Raw genomic sequence first — 25,395 nt, 5'->3', positions numbered from 1 at the left:
TCCCAAAGGCTGGGGGCACCACTAATGACTTCATTTGCCATCCCTCTCTTGCAGAAGGAGGCAGAGCTTTCCCTGCCTCATGGAGGGGATGGGATCTCTGCAGCAGCTTCCTGGGGCAGGCTGGGAAAGTCTCAGGGCAGATGTACATTTTGGATTTAGGCTTAGAGTTAGCTCCAAGTGCTCTTCTTACCTTGAGGTGAAAAACAAGTGCTTCTCCCCCCAGGTTCTCTAATTCACTGCAAAAGCAGAGGTGAGATGCAGTGCAGGATGGTGCAAGGCAATCAGTGGAAGGAAAGGGAACAGGGAAAGGAGGTGCCCTGTCTCTGTCCCTCCTGGCCCATTTGTTCCCACCACTCCAGTGGTCCAGATCTCACAAGCAAAGCCACCACAGGGAGATCAGCTCTGAAGGCATCTCAGCAGAGGAACTTCTGGCCAGGAAAGGCCTTAGGGTGGAGTTTTGGGCTGTGCCACCCAGTTATAACCAACAGCTTTGCAAGAGGAAAGGGATGGACTAATGTTTTTTTTCCTGGCAGAAACAGCTTCTGCCATGACCTGCTGGGCACTCACAGTTCCCAATATCACAGAAAAAAAAAGTCACACCAGGGTTAATATATTTTTCCAGTCAAGACAAATGTTGTACTTAATCACCTTCTTATCACTCACTAGGCATTTGCAAATAAATTCAGGCCTAGGTTTCAAGTTAAGCAGAAGTTTTCCTCCAGAAAACACTGATTAGATGCAATATGCTTCATGGAAACATATTGATTCTGTCTGGTCTTAGGGCATAAACCATGTCTGGCTTTTTACATGTCCCTCTTCCCTCCTTTTCTGGCTTCACCACTGCCTACCTTCTGAAGTGCACAGGGATGTGGCTCCTGGGATACACTCACAGCTCCCAAAATCCACAGCACCTTTCTGCCCAGGGTGCCTTTCCCTGGGACAGAGGATCTCAGAACAAAGGCTCAGTAAAGCAGTGCTGTCACTGGGAGATGAAAATGGGGAAGGAGTTGAGCCTGGTAACACTTCAAAACAGAATTTGAGGACTTGAAGAACATTTTTTTATGGGCTTAGAACCAATCCCATCACTCAAGAGGGAGAAGATCACAGACATCATGGGGCAAGAAGGCTGGGAAGGACTGCAGCTGAGCACTTTTGGACTGTAGCACACCCTTGCCCCCAGAATCAGCTCCACTTCAACTGTCTCAATGCATGTTTGTCCAACACATCCTAAAAGCTTTCCAAAGGCTGAATGGTCTTTCCCAGGAAATTCTGAGGACGATTTGCCAGCCTTTCCACCAGGATTCCTCTGGCACCCAGTGTGGCACAGCTCAGTTCTCCCTGTGCTCTGTGGCCAGGGAGGATGGATCCAGCACGGCCCCATCAGCAAGGGCAGCACAGTCCAGCATCCCCAGCCCTCCTGCCCTGAGCCCCAAACCACCCCTGATGGAGCTCACAGGGCGGGATGTCACGTTTGCCTTTGCTTTGTTTTGCCAGAGGGTGGAAGGAAATCGCAGCCAGACCCACAGTCTCCCTCTCCCCTTTGATCTCCAGCCAACACAGACAGTGTCAGATAGTCACCCAAACCTAGAAGGACAAGAGTATTACTCAGAGAAAAGCTTTATGGCAATTGCTTGATGCTTCAGCCATTCAGCAGCTAAATCTCAACAAAAATATATATCTGCCTTCTATTCTGAGACAGAGGCACATCCTTCGGCATCATTCGCTGCAGTGACAGCACAGCACTCAAAATGTATTTTAGCCTTCAAGAAAATACACTCAGAGCTCAGAAAAACACTTCAAAGCTGCATGACTGGTTAAAACAGTGTTAATGCTTGGCCAGTTGGTGTCTGATCTCTCTGCAGCACGAAGAGGTGCAATTGCCATTGTCACCCCCTGCCTAAACCTCTCCAGCTTTGTTGTTTGGAATCACAGACAGCCCCCAGATGCCCCCACAGCCCTGCCTGTGGATAGTCTAGCACTGCATGTGTTAGTAATGAGCTGCCATGGCCCATTCTCAGAATATGAGCTCACTGCAGAAAATGAATCTCCCTCCCTTTTTTATTCCTCAGCAAGGCAGGAGGTTGTTCCTGCAGCTGTGCTGGAGCACCAGCCACATGCTCAGGGCTGCCTTCCTGCCCAGGGACCTTTGGACAGAGGTGGAAGGGACAGAGGGTCTCACCAGCCAGTGCTGGAAGAGCCACTGTGGTATGAAAGCTGCAGTGATCCCCTCATTTAGGAGATGTCAGAACAGCCAAAACCACAGGCCTGCTGGGGACAGCCCCGCTCTGGCTTGGACAGCAGGCACAGCCTCCAACATCTGCGGTGTGTGACAGCTGCCCTGAGCCCTGCACAGCACAGCTCCACATGCACAGCACAGCTCCACAGGCACAGCTCCTGGTGCGAGCAGAGAGTTTGGAAACAGATGTGTTATGAATTGATAAGGTGTCAAACAGTTTTGAGGCTGTCTCTGGAGATATCAAGACTTACTTTTACACTTCATCCCGTTTTGCAATTGCAAATCCCCAGCCAGCTGCCACCCCACACAGCAGCTAGGGGTCTGAGGAAGGTGCTGCACACTTTGCTCCACACACACCCAGCTTAGATTAGTCACAGCAAATACCAAAACCTCTGGATGGTTATGGTCATTCATCTTTATGGCTCCTTCATCCTGCCATGGCCACCTCTCCAGTTTTCAGGGCTTTGATTAGGCTTCATTACATGAGAAATGTTCAAGCTGCTCCCCATTTGCTGTCTGTATGACTGCTTAACCTGTGACTCCAGTTTACCTACATCTGCACCAGGAAAAAATATGTTCCAGGCTCAGCAGTGCAATTGTGAAGTGTAAAACTCATATCAGTTTTCCTTTTCTTGAACTTTCTGTCAGTATTCCAAAGAAAAGAATGGACGATTTCACTACCATATTTATTTAAAGAAAAGTAATTAACCTCGTGGCAGGGCTGTGAATCTCAGATGAGCCAGCATCTCATTGAAATGATCGGCACAGCTTTTCTTACCTGCCCTGGTGCTGCAGCAGAGTGATGGCAGCCACTGCGTGGTGACATCCCTGCAGTGTGTGCTGAGGCTCCAGGAGAAGGCAGCAATCACCTGGAGCTGCACCAGGGCTTGATTCTCACCACCAACGCCTCCCAGCACTGGTTAGGAATGCTGATGATGACAGCAAAGTGGGAGCTGAGGCTCAGCTCTCATAATCATGCAGCTCAAAGCATTTTGAGTGGCTACAGAAAAAACACACTTTACAAAATCAGACACATTCATACTGGTGTCACTTTGCAAAGGATAAGCAGATACAGAGCACTTTTAGAGCAGAAGAGCAGTGGCTCATCAGGTGTCAGAACAGCTTCCCAGCATCCACATGATTTGCACAAGCTCTGGAATAGCATTTCTTTGAATCCCTGTGTTAAATTGCACCAAAGGCTGCTCTGCCTGGCAGCACCAGAAGCACAGCAAGCTCCTGTGTCTGAGGTAGGCTGAGCCTCAGCCAGTGCTCTCCATCCTTAGCTTCTCCAGAGGCTTCCCAGGCAGCCAGACAAGCACTGTCCATGATTCAGGTGGCTGGGGAGCTGTTTACCTTCCAGCTTCAGAGTAGTTTGGGAAGCATCCCAGGAAGTCACTGATCCAACCCCTGCTCCAAGCAGAACTCACTTCAAATGGGGATGAGGCTGCTCAGGGCCTCCTGCAAAGTATCTGAACATCTCCAGGAACCCAGAGTCTCTCTCCTAGCCTTTGCTCGCTCCAATTGTGAAGATGTTTTCCCATTTGTCTACTTGCAATTTCTTTTGCTGCAACCCATGCCTTTTGTCTTTCTGGACACACTCTTAACCTCCACAATACATTCTGCCATTGAAAGATTAAATGCTCTACCAGGAAAGTTTTTTAAATGACAAGAGCTAGTCACATTTTTCAGAAAGGGAGGAATGTAGAACAGTGACAGAGGGCTCAGGATTTTTTTTTTTGTGATTGCCCTCTCCTGCTCTGTGTGGCAAAGCAGCTTCCAGCAAAGCATTCCCCACTTGAGCCACACACCACACAGAGAGGCAGCCTGTGAGGCAAGCACTGATTTCTGCTGATGGGATAACTCAGCATTACTGAACTATTTCAATGCTTCTACTAAGTGGCTGTCTTGAGTCTTTGGTGGTTGCCACTAGAGAAGGAAAACTGAGTGGGATTCTTGTCCCATTCAGTCACCTCACTTGCGGGAGTCTCCCAAACTGCCAGGATTGTTGTCATGCCAGGGTTCAGCCAGGATCAATCTCACCTCACTCTGCCCCAAATATCTGGTCATCCCATGGGAAGAGGAGTCACCCCTATGCAAAATGCCTCCAAAATTCAAACAACTCCTAAAGAAAAATGTGATGTTGCAGTGCCATTCTGTAGAAATCTATCCACTCTCCTCACCCTTGTTGGAATGCAGACTGTTTCTCTCAGAAAACAGCTTGGGCAGACAGGACTCCTGGCAGCTTACACTTACAGCTGCCATAGCTGCCTGTTTATTCAAGATACAAACTTCCTATTCCTAGAAATAGGTTAATTACTTTTTTTTAATTACACATTCTCTTATTAAATGCCAATGATAAAAGGGAACGTCTGCCCTAGAGATAAGATTATGCCACCTTCACAATTTGGCTTTTTGGGACAGCAGATAAATGTCTCAGCCATTTTAAAATACAAATTTGTCATTCATGAGGGCAATAAATAATGCAAACAGGATGTGTAGTTACACTGACATTATCACCTCGTCATTGCACCTCGGGCATGAATATGTGACACTATAACCTCAGGCTCTTTGATAAATTATTGCCCATCACCATCCTGTCTAACACAGGGGAACAGATGAGCACTGGAAGGAATTTATGGTTGCTGTTGCAGTACTTTGGGGCTGTAGTACAATTACTGGAGTTATTGCTGAAACAGAGAGTGATGCAGGAAACTAAGGGAAAGTCTGCATCCTCCTGGGAGGTAATGTGTAAAGAAACCTTAACGAGTGTACCCCGTGGGGGATTTCCTACCCTGCAAGTATTTAAACTGCTAATTAATTCCTATTAAAACAAGGTCTTTTGTGTACATCAAAAAATGGTGCCTCAGGCTTTGAGCCTGCAGTGGGATCTCCCAGGACTTTGCACCAGCTGACAGCCTTGGCTGAGAGGATGAAGCACTGATGAATCCTTCAGTGGCCTCCATTTTGGGGTTGGAGCACTGTGCTCATGTCTGTGGCTCAAGATCATTCCCAAGCATGATACCACGACCAGAAAACCAGAGAGCACAGAAGCAACCAGCCTCCAGGCATAAATAAATTATGTATGCCTATGCTCAACCTTTATTTTGTGTGTGCAGCAATACATGTTTCAAGATGAGCCACCACAGCTACATATAAAACATCTGCTTTTAACATCATGCTTCCTTGAAAACAGGGAAAAAGTTACAGATAACCCACACTCTCAGATCATTCACGAAAAACCAGAGGCTGACAAAGGAGCCTCAGAGGGCAGAGGGCTCCAGGTGAAACAGGGCCATGCTGTGAAAGCTCAGGTACCATTATCCTGCTGGGGATGTGATGCCTGTTTTGTGGAAAGGTTCCTCTTCCCATCCCTCCTCTCCTTGGGAGGACATCATTAGTTTCATACTCTCACAGCTGTTCCCATGAATAATATTTCTTTTGTAACTTTTCCTCCTTTATTTCCCCATAAAAGGCACTGACTGACAATTAGCTTGTCTTTTGGTCCTGAGTAGGACCAGTTTGTTCCTGTGGATGCTGGGTGATGTTCCATGGCACAAAGACCCCAGCAGCTCCAGCAGAGCTGGGACATCTCACCCCAGCCACGCCAGGGAAAGGACTTTACAGGGTTGGCACTCCTGCCCTGCTGAACGAGGTGACATCAGCAGCTCTGCTCAGCACTGCCCCAGTGCCACCAGTGGGACCCTGTGGCCACAGCAGGATGGAAAATCCCAGCGGGCAGAGACAGACACAGAGATGCTGCAAGTCCCAGCAGAGCCCCAGGGGGGTCAAGGTGGCTGTGGGGACCCTGGAGCAAGACTGGTGTCCCCAAATGCCACACCCAGCAGTGTCACAGTCAGATGATGCTGATCCAGGCAGAGAAGGGGGTTCAGAAGCTTGGCCACCTCTTCCCCTGCCCAGCCCTGGGAGGGAACTGCCCTCACCCCACACATCTCTTCACCGATAGGCAAAATCAATTTGCCATGAAGTGTTCCCGTGCTCATCACACCCTTGTGCGACTCAATCCAACCTAACACTGCCCTCTTGTGCTGCAACACATGAGGGGCCTTTGCTGGGAGCTGACTGGTTCATTTTTTAATTGGAGGGAGGGGCAATCTATGAAACCAGTTTTACCCAGTTGTTTGTACAGAAATGCCAATTTTATCCCAAGAAGCCAGATGGTCTCCATCTCTTGTTGTTCTAAAAGCATGGGTGTCCTGCACAGCCTGGGTTACCCATCCACTCCAGGCAGGGAGATTAAAATGATAGGTAAAAGCAATAAAATCAAAGGGAAAATAATAATATAATCACAACTCAAGGTGGCTGAACAATGGGAAAGAGGAAAAAAAGAGAAAACTGCACAGTTATGAAAGCACTTCGCCTCACACAGGCTGTGCAAAAATTCTTAAAGCACTGGTTAATTGCAGAAATCAGCATTTAATTAATACTCTGTTAAAATTTAGTTCTGTAGAGTCGCATAACCCAAGCATAAAAAAAATTCCATCATGATTAATGTTTTACCTAGAAGGAGTACAACCAGCTCAGCAGTCATGTCTGGAGCTCTCCCTCCAGTCTCCAGCAGACTTCAGGGAGGGAATTTTCAAGATACATATTTAGAGGTTTGTTATCACAGGAGGCCTGTTGGGTAGCACAGTACTTCTGCCCCATCTCTCAATCTGCACTGCAGGATCTCTCCCTGTGCTTTTACAGCACCTTTCAAGTGGCTGCAAATATCACCTGTGTCTTCTGCAAAAAGGACATAGATCAGCTATGATTTTATTTCAGTATTTATCAGACCTGGCTTGGACAGCACTTAATACCTGACAGAAATGGTCACTTAAAAACCTTATTTTCAGAAATCTACGTATGTCATGCAGTAGCCAGCACTGGAGCAGAAAGACATTAGAAACTCACTGGAGGAGGAAGGAATGATGCTCACAGAGGAGAAAGAAAACCTGCTAATGTTACAAGGAAAAAGGAGCTTTTCTGACACAACACTGATTCATTCCTGGGTATTGCTATTTAATGGATTACTTACATAAGCAGAAGGGAACAAAATAGACAGAAAATAAAATAGGTGCCAAGATACAGGCAGGGACATCCTGCATCATTTCCTAATTGATTTTAGAACAGTCTGTCCCTCTCCAGCTGCACACTCAGGCGTGGGGTTCTCTTGGGCTGTCATGCCATAAGCTCCAGCCTGCTGAAATACGTGCTCACCTGCCCTGCAGGGCAAGGCTGCCCACGTGGACCTGCAGAAACGTTTTCTTAAGTTGAAACCTTTGTCCCTGGGTCCTTTGTGGAAGGGGGATAAACATTCATTCACAAGAGGAAAGGACTGTAAGAGCACTTCAATCAATGGCCTATGAAATATGTAATCACTGAAGCTTATGCTGGCTGAAACAGGATGAAGCTCATTTGCTGCAGTGCAAAGCTATAGGGGGAAAAAAGCACCTTCTAAATTGGATTTAAAATCCAGCTCTTTGCTCCCCTCTTGCTGTGATAGCAGAGCTGACAGTGGATGATCACACCATCAAGGCAGGACATATTTGCTGTTTGCCCCCAGTTTGTGGAGACCTGAACAGAGTTTTTTGGCTGGTGGGAAGTGGAGAGCAGTCTTCCCTGGCATCTCCCAAATTAAATACTGAAAATGTTTATGTTAGGGGGAGACGTGGCAGAGGTTTTTTGAAGCTCTTCAGGCATTATTAAAATGTACTAAGTGGTTTGCTGGCAATTATCTACTATTGTCACAGACTCAGGCAGGATCTGGTATGTCAGAAACTTCTGCAAGCATTTTTCTAAATAAAACCTAGAGAAGAAAAGATGACACAACTTTTTTGACCAGGAAACTTGACATTTCAGAGTTGGCATCTCCTACTAAGTATTAGTAATAAAACTTCTCAGGAAAAGACTGACAAACTATTTTGTGAAGCTTTTACTGGGCAGAGTTTAAGGTGTCCTAGTGTGAACTGATTTAAAACTTCTGCATTCTTCTTCTTCTGCCAGACAGGAGCAGAAATTCTTTCCAGAGTTATCAGAACCCTTATTATACCTGCAAGATTGATTCTTCTGATAAACCAGTTAGGGCAAAACACAGCTTTGGATGAGAACAGAGCAGAGTGACCTGCCTGCCTGAGATTTAGTCCCAATAAAGCTGATGACATATTGAAGGGCTGTTGAAGCCCTGACTAATATTGTATTTTCCTTTCCAGTGGAGGGTGTCTTGATGTCACAAGCTGCACTGTGGGGGTTTGTGGATCCTCAGCTGATGGAAAGGGTTTTTTAACAGCAATGCCCTGCAATGCTTCCCATTACCTGCTGCTGACTCCAACTAGTGAGAACTCTAAAGAATTCGTTGGCAAGAGTAGCATTCATCTGGTCAGGACTGGAGTCTGTAATGTATTTTTCCTGAGGCTACACCTTAAGGCACTCTAGAAATGGTAGGGAGTGAGGATATCTACTTATTAAATGTGGTAGGATTTTTTTATTCAAGGAAGTTTAAGAAAAACCCTGTGCCCCAAAACTAACCTGTGCTTCACTGCCTGTACCAAGTGCTTGCATTTTTCCTGAAGGCACTCTTGGCCAACAGTGGAAATGTGAGAAAACATTGAGAAGGCAGGACAAAGGGCAAAAATTGTTATTATTGCCCGGAGGGGATTTACTCTGGAAATGAGAACTATGTTTATAAGCATCCTGGGCTGGAACTTCTTTCTGCTTTGCAAGGAAGTTGCTTTATATTAAAGATTGTTGCATTCACAAAGGGGTTTATGGTGTGCTTGCCTATGGCAGCAGGGGATGGGGCTTGCTGAGCCCTGAGGCTGCAAAAAGGGTTCCACCTCCTAAAATTTTGAACATCAGAGGATTTCTCATCATTTCTTTCGCTTGGCACATAAAGAGAAAAAACAACAAAGCCAGACAAGTAATGTGGTACAAGTATTTTTTTTCTTAATTGAATTGTTCTCTGAAAATAAGTAGAGGAAAATAGAAAGGAACATCCAGCCTTCACCAAGCATTGTGAGGAATAACTAGCAAGGGAAATCCATCTGTAAAGCCTTCATGGCCAAGAAGAAGGATTTTCACACATGCCAACTTCATCGTGGACACATTTATAGGAATTTAAAGTGTTACTATGTGACAACAAAAATAGCTATTTGTTGGCAGACCTCTTTTTAATGTGTTAAAGGGTCATTAATCATTTCCTAGTGTTCCAGCAGTCAGATGCACTTACTTCATATCTTCATTTACTTGTAACATTCATACCAGCTCCTCGGCTATCTTCATTTTCTTGGGAACAGCTGTTTTGTCTGTTAAGGAAAACAAAGTAATATAAAAAAAGAAAAGAGAAAGTGGAAGTATGATAAAGATAAACACTAAGACTTCAAGGTTCTCGGTAAATACAGACCTCTATTACATATGTGCAATCAATAAGGTCACTTGTGTAGTAACTCATAACAAAGTACAGTTGACAATGTGTTATTTTTCTGCTGGAGAATATTATGTGAGGCTGAGCATGCTAATGACTTTTGGAAACGGGCAATGACAAAGATTGATTAATATCAGTTGACAGCCTGTTCCACAGCTCCGAAGCAGGAATAGCAATGATTGATTTGCCAAAATGTGGGGCACAGGCTTTAGATAATAGAAAGGCTACGTCTGAACTCAGTCTGGTTTCAGAAACACTATTTAATGGCCAAAAGTATAACAGTAATTAAAACCTTACAGGATATGGCAGAAGTGTAGCAGTATTTTCAAAAGGCACATAATTTCAACCAATTTTTTTCGATGTCTAATTGCCTTTACAAACATGAACCTGTAGACTGTTGAGTTCAGGACCAGAAACCTACATATAAAATGCAGAAACAAAAAATAGGGAAGGGGGAGGAGATAAACCAGCATAGGAGCATAGGAATTGTTTTCTAAAAATCAGAGAGAGACATCATCAACATCTTAAAGCAGCAAGTTTTGATGACTGAACCCTCACCTAATGAGAACCACTATAGGGTCGCTTTCAGTCATGAAGGGCAAGGTGAACAGCCATGACAATTTGTAGGGCTGCATGCTCACTACCCAGGCTGCTAGGGCTGTACCAGAGCAATGCTGCACCCCAGGCCAACAGGGATGCCCACATTTTCAGTCAGTGCCATATTCGACAGAACATGCTCCCACTGTAAATAACTGGGGAGGAGAAATAATCCCATCCTCTCTGGATGAGAAGTCCTGTTCAAAGCTTGACCCATCCTTCCCATTCCTCCTCACAATGAGCTCAGCTCAAGAGCCCCAAGCCTTGGAAAAGCCAGACCAGTAAGCAAATATCTAAATTCATGCTTAATAATGATTTTGTCCATCACAGTGTGTAGGAGAGAGCAGGAGAGAAGGATGGAGAGTTTCATGACAGATGTCCACCAAAGGGCTGGACTTCATTAGGGATGTGGTCATGTGTGAAGAGCTGACACCGTGCTGGCTGCTCTGCTTAGAATGGGTCAAATTGCAGCAGGCACTGTGTCAGCTAATTGCAATTAAAACCTCACTGCTAATCAAAGCAGAGCCTCCAAAGCAATCCCATCACCTGTCTCAGCCTGCCGCAGCCACTGCCTGTGCATCTCTGGTGGATCTCACAACGTGACAGACTGAAAGCTGCACAGTGAAGCCCTAATTAGGAGAAGAAGGTGTTAAGATAAACAACAACAAAATTGCAGGCGTTTTCACAGAGCACAGGATCTGTGAAAAAGTGGACAAGCGTTTGACTAGGGAAGCATGGGGATTTCCTGGGCTTCGTTCCAAAATGCATCTTTTAAACACAAATGGTGTTATGTTATTATGTTATTTTTCATAGGGAAGCTCATGGAGAATCCAGCAGGGTCCTGAGAAACTGAGGATGTGAACATTCCTTTCCAATCAGCCCTTTTAGGTAGGGTCTGAGTTTGGGGATTTGCAACCTTTTGAATTACATTACATTTATCAAGATGCTTCCCAAAAGAAACACAAAACCCTCCTCCTCTGAGGTCAGTCCACTTATAAATCATTAGTATCTACAACTGAGAGGTTTTTCTTGATAAAACAAAGTGTTCTTGGTGCACAGTGATAAGCCAACCTCTTAAAACAACCAGCCACTCTTAACTAGTTAAGTCTGCAAAGCAACCTCCATCCTGGGGAAGTTGTCCCTTGGATAGAGCTATGTTGATCATGCACTAAAAGAATTGATGTGCCTATTCCTGGGGGCAGATCACTCAGCTAAAGAACTCCTTGGCAGCAGCAGTTGTGCCAGAGATGAGGAAGGAGATGTCACCTTCGTTTGGGCACCTCAAAGTCAGGCCTTAGCAGGTTATCAAAAGGCTTCTTCTGCCACCTGCAGATAAAGGCAGCTGTCCTCAAAGAGGTTTTGCTTCTCCCACCTTGGAAACCTCCTTCAGTCATGCTAGTGGACATGGCATTTATGAAAGGAAGGATTTGAGAAAAGCTGTACAGTGAGTTATAGCTGTATCACTCACGGTAATAAGAAGTCTTTTTATAAAGCATAACCTGTAAAGCCAAACATGGTTACCAACTCCAAACACTCAGTTCATGAGGGGTATGACCCACAAAGGATTCTGTGGGATCTTTGTTCCCAGAGCCCATCCTGAGGTCTCCTTGGCTCCAGTGCAGGCTCTTTGCAGGTGCATTTGGACACAGAGCCTTCCCTGTGTGCCTCAGCAGCCAACACTGCTATTCCCCACCTGCACAGCAAAATACGTGATGACATTTGCTGTCTTCTTTGGGTTTTAATATCTTTCCACAGTGCCAGAGGCCTTGGTGATTGAGCAGGCAGTGTGATGAGCAGATACCAACACAGAAGGCACTGATAATGCTTGTACAGCTGACCTGAGTAATTAGTCACAGCTCAGATCCTTGGAAGTTCTACCATTTAAAGGGAAATTGATGGGTTTGGTGGTTCCACTGCAGTGACCACTGCATGAAGTCCATCCTTTGTAAATAAAAACAAGGACCAAACCACTGAAAATGGTTTCCTCATGACTGCAAAGCTCTTGCTAAGCTCCCCTTCACATACATAATTTCCAGGTTCAGTGCCTCTTTCTCTCTTCTGCAAATTCCTTCATACAATACTTTGAAAAATACCTTCCATCCAAGCCCGGGGCTTTCAAAAGCCCAAATGAGACTAATTTGGAGGTTTTTTTATTTTGGTTTTTTTTGTGTGTGGGGAAGAGGGTTAGGGAGGGGCACAGGGCAGGAGCAGGTGTTCTCTGTCACTTTTAAAGCTGCCATATGAAAGGTGGTGATTGAACCCATTAGGTTTGGAAGAATTCAGTTCAAATGAGAGTCACAACATACAGTGCATTGTTGGAAAAAGAGCCCTGCCTGTAGAAATGTTTAGCACTAAAATCATGCTTTTTAGGGCTTTGTGAGATGTCCCTCAAGTGAACTTTCCCTAAGAAATCAATAGAATTGATTTTGTTTATGCTGGACATATTTCGTGTGGCTGCATCGTGGCGCCTAATTGACAGGTCAAAATCTCTACATGGAATTTGGTAGAGAATACCTTGAAAGTTTATATTTAGGGGACAAACTTAAGTGATTATAGAGAGTCACTCTAACATTTAATACCGATTTTTAGTATTGGAGTTCACAATGAATAGCTACAGCACAAAGAACATCTGCACCCCACTGCCATAAGGCTCTTCAAGGCTCAGTTTCCCTGCTCTGAAATGAAAAGATGAGAAAGGTCAGGGAGAACATCAATTATGTTGTTTTTCCAGACTAGCTACAAGTTTTAAGACTTCAGGAGAACTTTGCTTTTATTCCCACTTTCCACTGAAAGAAGTGTTAGTAAGTTTTTGCTCGAGGTGGGGACTAAATCCAAATGTTTATATTTGCCAGTAGTATCTAATTGAAGACTACAAACAGAAACAAAAAACAGTGAGTTTTTCTGATGTCTAATCAAAAAGTTTGCAAGTTTCTACAAAATATATGGGAACTTTTTATAGGGTAGAGGCCAGTTAAGATCTCAAATGAGAGTTACACTGTGATTTACTTTTGTGCAGAAAAGGGCATAAAGCTCCTGTTACTGGAGGAATAAGGACTATCATATTTGGAGTGAGTCAAGTTTGAAGTACATCTGAAATACACAAAAAATGATGTTTTAGCATCTTGTCTCCTTGTGAGACATTAGTGAACTCAGATTCTGTCTTTCAAGACAGCAGGAAAGAGCTGACCTCTGGTGAAAGAGTCCTGTATGAATGATTTAACAGTGAGATTAACCGATGTAGTGAAGTGGTTTAACTATCATGTAAGGAATACTTACTGTGATATATAGTATGCTTTGCAAATGCTTATGTGGATAACATCAGCCTGCTCCTCATACAACTGACAGCTCTTGTCTGCCCTGTTGACCTAGAGCAAAAACCCAGGGATCTCTTGAGGACGAGAAAATTGTGGTTTTACCCCTGAGAAGCTGAGGAAGATCCAGCAGCCACTGCACACAAATGAAAGCAGGAGACCCACAGGGAACTCCAGCGGTTTCAGAATGAACAAACTTGATTGTTAATTTACTTTGTGGTCAAGATACTCCACTCGATTCTTCAAACCAGCACATCAGGCCTCATGGCAAAGAAATGTTACAAGCAGAGCAAGAAAAAGGGTATAATGCTGCAGGAGTCACCCCTGATAGTGATCACCAGCACATTGGTGTGGTGCTGTATGGATGGGGTGGCATTATCCACAGATCAGCCTTTTATCAAGACAGAATCCTTCTGTAGCTCTACATGCACCTCCAAGACAGCTTGGAATGTACATTAAATGCCATGCACTGGGGTTTGGTGGGTACTCCAGTGCTCCCATTGAAGGGATCTTGGAGGGACTCCTCCAGGAGAGAGCTTGGGGGTGCAGAGCTCTGGTGGGGAGAGAAATTATCCTGGGGGTTGACAAAATAAGACAGCTCCTTTAAAAAAATAAATACCTTTCTGTAGAACAGCTTGGCACACAGACTCACATATTTATGTGTATAAATAGCCACTGCCTAAGCTTGTTTTGGGCTCTGCTGTCTCATATACATTTTTATGAAGCAATTCCCAAGCTGGGAAGATAGGGAAGGTGAGGAGAAAGGGAGGGCATTTCCTGGGAACTGCCAGGAGCACAGTCAAGGGCGTGCCTGAAGGAAGTCCAGGAGGTGAAGTGGGAGTGACCAGTGTAGTTCCAGGGTTGGAAACATCTGGTCGAGGGGAGGAGAAAGGATGGGATAGAATAAGCAGAAAGCATGGCTGCTGGAGCTTCTCAGCCCTGATGCCAGCTGCTCAGAACCCTGCTGGTCCTTTCTTTCTGCTTTCTTCCTACTCCACATCCTCTTGTTAGTCCACCCTTCCTTTCTGCCTCCTTCCCCACTCCCCAGGGGCTCCCCCAGGGTACATGGGCACCCCAGGAGCATCCCACAGAACAGGCAGGGAAGGGAGAGGAGGGAAGCTCAAAGCAAAGACCCAACAAGGTGCATTAAAACGGAGCCCAGGGCCTCCAAAGCAGGGACTGCTGCAGTGAGACACAGCACCCAAAGCAGGGAGGATGCCACTGAACACACATGGGATGCTGTGGGGTGAGAGATTCTCACAAACATTTTATTAGGATCCATGAGTTACTTGGGGTTCTTGCTCTCTTCAGTTCAGCTGATCACAAGAAAAACACTGAACTTCAAGAAAAAATAAAATTCCTGCTTCTTAGGGTGTCAGAAGAAGCTTTACATTTAGATCTAGGAGTCCAAAATCTTCATAAAATGCATTCAAAAGAAAACCAAAGCTATCTGAATTTTATCTCGTGAAGTCTCAGCTTTTCATGATTTCCTGCAATTGTGCTCATCATTTTTGCAACTGAGGACTGGAGGTTTATTTTCTGTCATTTCCTAGCCTCGGGGAATTGCTTAAGGAAACTCTGTGATAGCATTTCTATAACAGGGAACAATCCAGAGCTGGTCAGGCTAAGCAGCTGTGCCTCCCCCAGTCCCTGCTATCTGAGTAATTACCATCCTGCTCTGCCTCTCGTTCAGAGGATGACGTTATTCCCTCACTGGATAACAAGGTAAAATCAACTTTCCTCACAAATCCCATTATCTGCTGGAAGATCCTCTCGGAATGCAAATCAACAGGTTCAGCACTGACAGGAGCCCAAGAGCAGCCCACAGCTCAATTCAAATTACCTCCACGCTGCAGGATGAGACAATCTGGATTACTGAGAGTTACCTGGGCAGAGCAGTGACTCTGCATCTTATGAGCTCTTGTTCCTCAGATCAAAGAGGTTTGATGGGCATTTAATTAAAAGATAAAGTAGCCAGCTGTAAACCACCAGACTAACCTTCTGAGAATACAGCTCGAATTACAATTAAAGAATGACTGTAATTGTCAGATTTTTGGCCTTTACCAACAATACCCTCCATCATTAAGGGATAAATTGACTGCTGGGAGCAGTGCCCATCATGCTATTTAGTGCTGTCATAGGGCAAGCTGGTTCAGGTGGTAAGAGCTCGTGTGAAACATTGGGTGTCTCTTGTCCACCCAAATCCAGGTAGATTCACAGACAAATTATAGCTGCTCTTTTGTTCCAGAGCTGCAGCAGAGGTGTGCTGGTCCCAAAAGAAGCCATCCTCACTCTTGCCATACAGATAATTTCCTGATAGGGTGGTTCACTCCTCCCATGCCATGGGGAGGAGCAGCCAAGGGGCAAAGCCCCTTTAGAAGGTGAATATATGAACCCTGGGGAGAGCGTGCTCTGAAATGTGACAAAGAAAATAACAGCAATATTATCTGCTCTGGGTTTTCTCCTTTCCAGCACGGTGATGTAACTATTCTCTCCCTGGCTGAGACAAAGTGTTGGTAGATTTTAAAGACAGTGTGATCAGTCTCTGTGTCTCCTCCACCACACACATGGACTGCTGATATTCACTGGTTTATCTCATAAGAAATCTGCAGTGCCTTGTCACAGCTACACAACAGGACAGCAAATTCATGCAGGTTAGTACCCAACAGAAACGTGCTTTTTTCCAAAAAAAGAGACACAAGTTGCACAGGGAGAGGAAGCAGCTCCTACCAGAACAGCTGAAGCAGCAGGAAAATGCAGATTGACTCTCAGGTGCAGAAATCCCTGAGATTTGCTGCAGCAACGAGATCTTATCTGAAGCAGCACAGTTTGAGAAGTGTTTCAACCCAACGAAGAAGCCAAAGCCAGACATGTCCCAGATATGCACACCCACTGCCTTGGAGCTCAAGAATCCAGGTTACCAAACTCATCTAGTGCATCATGAAGCTGAAAAATTCCTTAGGTGGTGCCAGAGGAGGACACCAGTGGTCCCTGTGCCCCCAGCCCTGTCCTCACTCCAGCATTTTGCTTATTACCTCAAGTGCGTTTTCACATATTTGGTGATTAACTGTATTTTTCTCCAATGCATCCTCTTATGCCATCTCTGTGTATATTTACAGTCTGTTCTGAGGATGACTTACATTTAGACCCAGTGTTAAAACAGTGAAACCTTTTGCATTGAAAAGCCCAGAGACATTAAGCATAACAACAACAGTTTCCTAAATCTCTGGCTTACTTCAAGGTTCAGAAGAGGCTATTATTTTCACTTTGCTTCTGGATCTGGCTTTTGCTCCTTTTCTCTGGCTGAGTAGCACTGTAATCTTAGAGGAATTAGTCGTTATCCAGCCTTGAGAAGAAGGGCAGAACTGCTCCCTGAGCATGTAGAAGTGAAGTCCCATTTGACACAGGAGTTGTGATACTCTTTGTGCATTTGTTTCACTAATGAAATGTTTCAAAAATGTTAAAGGATCTCAAGATGTTAAATTGTCTGGGTGCTGGCAAGTTCTTTGATAAGTTAATTTTACATTCAAAACCAATAAAGCATTGGTCAAAGTGACAGAGAGCGTGGATTTTCCCTGGATAATTCCTTTGCTTTTAGACATTTCAATTGAATTAGTTAAACACTGGCTGTTCTCAGTCATTGGGATGTCAGTGCTAACACACCTTGGTAGTTGAGGCAGCACTGAGGAATATTTTGATTTAACTCAGCAAAAGATACATCAGCTTAGCTGTAACCAACAGGCATTCACACTGCAGAAGTGAATTTAAGGGCTGTTCTGAAAAATTATGCCATTTACCAATAGGTTACAAGTCCAAACAGCCATGGGGGGAAAGGAACCAGGAATCTGTGGGGAGGGGAGAGAAAGAGTGTTAGGGAGAGGATGGCTTTAGGGCTCTGGTTATGCACAGAGTAGTCTTGCTGGTGTCAAAGCTGAAGTGCTCCAGCCCCACCAGGATATTCCAGCATGAGCCCTTCTGGAGGTGGAATTTCTGAGGATGAGTAACCATCCTGCAGGTCAGTATCCAAGTTACGGAGGGAAATATTTTACATTTAGAGGAGGAAGAGATTAGATATACTTTCCAGACTACAGTGCAGTGAAGATGTATCTGCTTCGAGCAGGCACTTGATTCAAAACAAAACTTAATAGAAGTTGAGGGATCTACTTCATGTTTGTCTCCTATCCAGTTGTTTTGTTTTAGGTATTGGAAACTATTTAAAAAGCAAGTAATCTTATTGTTCAGGAAGGTACATGCAGTCTTGTAAAGCTGCTTTATCTCCATATTGCTACTGCCACACAGAGCAGGCAGAGCTACATTAGAACCGTTTGAAAAGTTGCCAACAAATTGACAAATAGAACAAAATTAATGTGTTTTGTCTCCTTGAAAGCTTCATTCTTCTCACATTAAGTACTGAGCATATTCCCTTCTCTTGCAGCTCAGTACATCACCATTCCAGAGGATGGCCATGCAAGAGGGAAATAGAGAAGATTGTGTTTTCAGACCCTCAATAAAAACTTTCAGAGGTGTTCCTTCCCCCTGAACATTTCCCTTGAACTTTCCAAAGTGCTTCCAGGGTAACCATGCTATGCATAAACCTGGCACAACCTGCCCAAGAGCACAGGCTGTGGTTTCATAGTGTCATTAGCATGTCCTTCCCCAGTCAAACCTGACACCAATGACACAGGCATAAACCTGCTCTTTCCCCTCTTTGTAGCACTTTCTCCTGGCCAGATTTGGCACAGATGCAGAAGGCAGCATCAGAACATTTGCAGAGAAACATGAAAACAGCATCAGGAGCTCTCCTTCCCACTCAGCAAGTTACTCACCAGAGAGAGCTTATGGACTGCGCTAAAGCAGGTTGGTTTTACAAGCACCCTGGTACCAAAAAACTCATTTATTTTTAACTTTCTGAGTCGGATGAAAGGTGACCAGCTCCAAATAGCAACTATGAATTTTTAGTCCATTGAAAGCCCTGGGGCCTGTTGGTGCTGCACTCATTGCCAGAGCTGTGAGTAATCAATGTCTGGCTCTGTGTTTGCACAAGGGAGCTGATTGATTACTGACTGCCAACATGATTGCCCATGCTGCAAACATTTTTCTCTGGACAGCTCTCCAAGGCAGCTGGGTTGTGAGGCTAACAAGCACCAAGAGAAGGGTACAGCAGCAGAGCAGCTGTTTTTAGGATGTTTAGGTTAATATCCTAACTGCAATGTTCAAGTGGTCTGGGATTCTGGAAGCCCCCAGAGCCTCTGTGTGCTGTGAGCTTCAGCCAAGGTCTCGTGGCCAATGCACCACACCTCCAGTGGAGAGAAATTAACCATCCCTTCCTTCCACACGACATTTCCAGGGACATCCTGCCCATTTATTTTGGGAGGAGGGAGAGAGGGTTTGCTGTCTTATTCTCACCCTACCTGGGGGTGCAGGAGGCAATTTTCCCTTCCTTCTTGGTTTAAACCTTCCCATCAAAAGCACTCCACAAGACCCTGCTTATAGTGCAAATTTTACTGGTCCTACAGAAACCCAGGGCATCTGTATTCTCCATCATCTATTGTCAAGTAATAGAGTTGTTTGGGTTGTAAGAGACCTTAAAAATCATCTCATGTCACCCCTCTGCCATGGCAGGGACTCCTTCCACTAGACCATATTGCTCAGGGACCTTTCCAGCCTGTCCTTGGACACTTCCATGAGGCATCCACAGCCTCTCTGTTCCAGTGCCTCACCACCCTCACAGTAAGGAATTTCTTCCTAAATTTTTTCATGATTTTATTTGCAAATAGGAGAAAACATCTCTTTCATTAATCTCCCTTGTAAAATCTGCACTTATTTACAAACAGAGAGAGACAAGTTCCCCTCCGGGAGCTGTGATGGGTGGTATGAACTGACATCCTTCGTGACTATTTCAAGCCTGAAACTGAATGATGCAGAGGGATAGACCACATCTCCCTCCCCAGTCAGAGCTGCTTTCAGGCAGAGGTGAAGCCAGGGGCTACAACATGCTTAGTATTAAATCAATAAACTGAACATTAGCTCCCAAAATGCTGCTTTTGGGAACAAAAGGATCCTTTTTCCCCTAATCAAAGGCACCAAATAAATAAGAAAACTATTTCATGTGATTTTTGTGTTTCACATTGCCTGCAATCCAAAACCCTGGCAAACAAGAGAAAGAACCCAGCAAATTTCTGGCATAGACAAGGCAGTCAAACTACTCCCAAGTGCCCCAAGCTTTCCACAAGAGCCTTTTTCTCCCCTATTAATTAAGATTGCAGAAAAAAAAGTGTTGGCAGCTACTGATGATCAGAAAACACAACCAGCTTGATTTATATAGATTCTCCCACTACTTCAAGACAAAGTCCAGTTTTAAAATTAAATCTCTGTTCGCCTCTGCTGCCCTTTTTAGCACCTGACACAGCAATAACAGTGCCAAGAAGCAAAGCAGTGAGGTACTGAACAAGGGTGTTGATTAAATGTGCAGGAGCAGACAGTGCAAAGTAACACCACCAACTCTGTATCCAGCCAGTTTGTTGTGTCAGCTATGAGCATGGCAGCTTTGGTAGCTGCTGCCCAAATATATTCAAAAAGGAAACTGTATTATTGCAATCAAACTGCATTTTTCAAGGAATGAGCCCAAACACCTTGCAAAAGCCAAATGGATCCTGAAGGCTGTAGATGAATTCCCACCATTTCCACTGAATTTCCTTCCCAGCTGGGACCTGTGATGTTGTTATACCCACACTATCTAACAGTGAAAAGAAAAGTCCTTTTTGCTGCCTTCTGACTTTTTTCCTTTTACATTTAGAAGAAGGTTTTGCAAGCAGTAACCATCTCTCATTATAAGCATGCAGAAAAATAATTAGACCCAAATACTCAATATTTGGAACAGTAAGGTAAAAATTGCTACTGGCTTTGAGCTTCAACAGATGGCAATACATCAGGAAAGGTGATGGAAGGCTGTGGATGTTCCCAACAACTACTCATAGACACCTTCAACTTTTCCCAAGCAGTTGGTCATCACCAGTTTTTTGTTTCTTTCCATCTTTCTTTTTTTCAAGTTTGACCTTTCTTGCTCCTGCTCTCCCAAGGAGAGGCCACATTGACTCCAAGTGACATTTCAATCACAGAGACAGGTCTCTAGCACAATACATTATTAAAAACCCCACTAAATCAGAGAATGCCATAAAACTTCAAACACTGCAGTTCTGATGCCATTGATCAGGAAAATAAAGTCCCTGCTACAGACAGACACATTGGCTGGGGATATCTTGCTGAAGGATGCATGGGGAAATAAGAGGGAAAGGGTTTTTCAAAGATGAAAAGAATAAAATAGAATAGAAATTTAAAATAGAAAATTCAGCAAGTTGAGGGTTCAGTTGAAATATATTTCCATTCCTTCAAAAAGGAAAAAAAAACCAAAAAAAAAGTTTCTTTCTGAACTGACACCTTCATGGGCCACTTCAGACACTCCTATTTTCACACATAATGCTACAGTCAATGGAAAGGTGCACATGTCACACCAAGGCACCACAAGTGTGACCTTGTTTACCCCTTGGTGGCTCACTGATGGGGCAGATCTCTTGCAGCTCTTGCCCTTCTGCTGATACAACTGAGAACTCCCATGTGAATGGGAATTCACTGCAACTCATGTCAAGGACAATGGCAATTTCCAGCACTGCTTTTGCTATTCTGGATATTCATGCAAAGCTTTGCTTCATCAGCAGCTTGGCTGTTTAGCAACAGCATTCTCAATAACAATTTAAATTAATGATCAAAAATTTTTTAATGAATACTTTAATTACACTTAGTTGCTGGAGGCCTTGCCAACATTCTGTTGGTCTGAGTTTTAAAAAAAACACATGAAAGAGTACTGGATACAAGAGGAGCCTTAGCAACTGAGAGGATTACTACAAAATCAGCAATATGGGGTAGTCAGAGAGGCACTGAAGTCCCTACATCAGAGTCCAGCAAAGCCCTCAGCTCAGCAGAGAAAGGCTCTGCAAACTTTGGCATCAAGTAAGATGTAAATCTCTGAAGGAAAATGGTAATACTGGTGCCCTCATTTTTCTATATTAACAGCAGCTTCTCAAATAGTGCCTGTGTCATCTCACAAATATGCTCAACACCCTGTGTGCCCTCTTTAGGCTTGAGCAGTGTGGCCAGGGGGTTTCCCAGCAAGGTGGGGATGCTGGGGGAGATCCTGGCTCATGGGCCACAGGGTCAGCAGGTGGATCAGCCCCAGAGCATCTCCTTGGCAGGCGAGAGGAAAGCAACACCTTCCTGCACCCTGGCCAGCTCTCTCAGGGCTGGGACAGAAGTGGGTTTGTGCCAAACATGCAGCTGTGCAGAAGCACCCCAGGAAAGCAACTCTTCAACAACATCTCTTGTGTGGCACAGCAACCTGAGCTAAATGCAGCTGCAGTGCTGAGGCAGCAGCAGTGCCCAAGGACAGCATCCCCTGCTTTCACCTCCATCCTGCATTCCAGCATCACTGACATGGGCCAGGCATGATTTCAGCCCCCCAGGAATTCAGGGACACCAATCCTAATGTCTCCACAGGACTGGCTTCCATCCTCAGGGTGGATTCCAATTCCATCTGCATTTCAGTAAAATACTACTGATTTCAAAGGAGACCATCCCCATCAATGCCAGCACACACAGGCACGGGAGCAAATCTTCCCTGCAATCACCCAGGGCATCTGCAACCAAGAGGCATCTTGGCAGGATGCATGAATGGCCTGATTGTGTCCATTTTCAAGAGGGAATACATATGTATAGCTCTGCATCCAGCTCAGCCTGTGCTAGGCTCTGCTCCCTTGATGAGCAATCAGTCTGCTAAGGGAACAAACACATAATGACTGCTTTCAGCTGCTAATGCCACTGCTTTTTCTGGGACAATATCGAGGCCTGAACTGCAAATTCACATCTGGCCTCGTTGGAAATTAACTGGGAATCCAAGGGGGTTAGCAATTAGCCTTTGGAAAAAATCTTCACCAATTCACAAGCAGGGAACAGGACACCAGAGCCTGCAGTGACATTTCAGAGGGATTTGGTGGTGTGTGTGTGTAATAGGAGGGTTTTGGATTTATTTTAGGGAAAGGCTCTCCTCATTTTTGGCTTTGGTCTGTGAAAGAATTCAGGAACAGCAGTTTCCAAATGTATGGTGATATTCACTTTCACAGCAAAATGCAATTTGTCTACAGTTTCCCACTGTGTGCATTCAATTTCCATGAATGTTGCTGGGATTAAGATTTTTCATGGCTCTTTTATTTTGCCATCTTCAATGAAAACTGGCACTGGTATTTGTACACTTGCTGTTTTTTGAAGTCTGACAATATTCTACTCTGCTAAAACCCCTAAACCTGTTTCAGGTTTACAAAATTCATGCTAAAAGATTGATTTCCAACATTTAACTTGCTTAAAGGGGGTCTTTATTTTTAGCCGTTAAAATCACCAGTAAAATTAATTATTTTTCACCCAGTCCTCACACACCTAAGAGGAACAGCCAAATCAGCTCTGGTCAAGAAAGAATAAAATATGGCATTTCCCTACTTTTCCATCAAGCAAATAAGTGAATATAAGCTGAAAATTGCTATTTTTCAATGAAAAAACAATTATTTTTCCTGCTCTTACAAGGGGTCAGCATGCACCATCCACTGGTCCTGCACTGTGTCACAGCATGGCTTCTAAAAGCCACTGGGAATTATCTCCCTTCTTCACCCAGAGCTTCAAAACCTCTCTGGCTCCTCCTGACCTGTCACTGGAGGGGCTCAGGGGAAGAGGAAGGCAAAGAAAACCCCTCTCATTCATATTTCCTCTAAGTATTTAGGGTGGTTTGCTGACTCACTTTGCAGTTTAGCTTGCAGCAAACTCAAAATTAAGTTACTAGAGAATAATGACCATTAAGTGAGTGAGATTGCTTTATTTCTCTGAGCCTTAGCAACAGAGATTTCACTTGCCTGTTGCCATAACAACTCCAGCGTGCACATCAAGGTCACTAAGCCCACTTTGCTTCTTGCCTGTAGCTATGTCTCTGATGGCTTATACGCCTCATTTTTATTGTAGATTCGTGCACGGTGACTGGGAAGAAAAGGTACTTTTTCATCTTAGGAGTAAACAAGCCCACAAAGATGAGTATTTCTCAAGGTAAGAGAAAATGGACAAAAGACAAAGCATCTGTTGGAAATGTTCATTCTTAATGGGAAAGCAATTTCCAGGGAAAAAAGTGTGTGTATACATATATATATATATATATATATATATATGAGGTCCAAAATTCCCAACATCCAAGAAATCAAATTGGCAGTAAATTCCAGTTTAGGAAGATTAAGAAAAATTTCCTGAAGAGTGGATATGAGTTCCTTGAGTTCCAAGATGACCTACCAGGCTGCCCGAGGATGTAATCATGGCCACAACAAGGTCCCTCAAGTGCCATCTCAGATATTGAAGAATTCTGACCTTGGTGCTTAAACAAGTATAGCTCCAGTGGAAACTCCCCATTTAGTGCTAATCTGAGAATCCACAGTGCACAGCTGTGCACTGAGGCATGCTGGCCTGAAATAAGCTGGAGCTGCAAAGCAGGAGAGGACCACTAAGCTGATGAACTGCAAAGCCCCAGGTCAGGCAAGAAATAGCTTGCAGCATCATTTTCCTTTGTTATTCCTTCCACAAATGTTAATGGATGCAAGTTTTACTCCATATTATTTACATGTCACACATCATTTTCATAGTATGGAAAGGTTATAAAACATTTTTTTAATGCGAGTGAACCACGTTCATTTGTCTTGTAAGCCAACAAGAGGCACTTTCAAAGGAAAATCTAAGCTTCTACATTACCACAGCATTTTTTCTGCCATGTGGAAGGAGAGAAAAGAATTACTCTGTCTGAACAAAATATAAATAACTTTGTCACCTCATCTTATAGTTACCTGATTACAGCAGCCTGTAAATGAAAGACTTCGCTGTTTATTTGTCAGATTTACACCAAAAAAAAACAGGAAAAAAGATGAAATGCCTAGAATTGCAGAGGGATTTATGAGGCACTAAATAGTTCTGTGAATCAGGACTGAAATGTAATTTCATATTTACGTGTGTAGTAGTTGGCTACAGGACAAGGTAGATAGAAAGACAGACAAATAAATACATGCACATTGATGGATAAACAGGCTCCATCCATACTGGAGTTTGACCACAAAAATGCCAAATTTCAGGTTTGTTTGATCATTTCTAGTATGCCCAGCTGCCTCCAGCAGAGATTCCAGCCCAGCTCACCCTGAATCCTTCTAGAAAAGGAAGAGCAGTAATTAAATTTTCCAGACAGGAAACAGAAGAAAAGGAATAGCTACAGACCTTACAAGGCAGAGGCTAACATGAGGGCACAGTCTGTCCTGCTGAGGGTATGTAAGGTTGAGGAGAAATTGGTTTCTGAACCCTTTTATTTATTCATCAGATCTAAATTTATCCTTTTCAAAAGTTGTCTTATTTAGTGCATGTTCTAGACACCCAGCGTTAGGCCACTTTAATAATTCAAAGTCCCTTTGATGTCCTCAGTGTAGTCAGTTTACAGGAAAGTCCCAGCACGTTCACCCCAGAGCCCTGGCTGACTCCAGCTCCCACCAGAGAAAAAACCCTAAACAGCTAAACCAGATCCAAAACCTCAGTGTTAGTCTGCCTTGAAATCAAGGGAGCTCACCCTGCTCACCTTTGGTGAGCTGCAGCCCATAAAGCTCTGGCTGCCTACAGGTATTAAAAGTGTGGTGCTTAATGCCTTTTGCCAGAAAAGAAGTGGAGATGTATCTCAGGGAAGCAGCACATTCAATTGCCGAGGATTCTGCTGCTTC

General features: G+C 44.3%; 1 long non-coding RNA gene across 3 annotated transcripts in view; it reads right to left on the bottom strand.

Annotated features, from left to right (window-relative positions):
- The window catches only part of LOC146431575 (uncharacterized), a 115,212-nt gene extending 90,187 nt beyond the window's left edge, over positions 1-25,025 (bottom strand). For 2 of the 3 annotated variants that reach the window (XR_014854690.1, XR_014854693.1), the window contains exons 1-2: positions 24,699-25,025; positions 9,462-9,537 (exon numbers count right to left, since the gene is read on the bottom strand). This is a non-coding gene — a long non-coding RNA (uncharacterized LOC146431575). Of the gene's footprint in view, positions 1-3,014; positions 3,112-9,461; positions 9,538-24,698 lie in introns of those variants that run through there. The other variant, XR_014854691.1, reaches the window with a different exon arrangement.
- Positions 25,026-25,395: the final 370 nt, after the last annotated feature.

Source organism: Lichenostomus cassidix, chromosome 12, assembly GCF_008360975.1.
Source record: "Lichenostomus cassidix isolate B80296 chromosome 12, HeHo_3.0, whole genome shotgun sequence".
NCBI classification, from domain to species: domain Eukaryota; kingdom Metazoa; phylum Chordata; class Aves; order Passeriformes; family Meliphagidae; genus Lichenostomus; species Lichenostomus cassidix.
The sequence above is the reverse complement of the archived record's forward strand: the minus strand, read 5'-3'. Positions and strand labels throughout refer to the sequence as shown.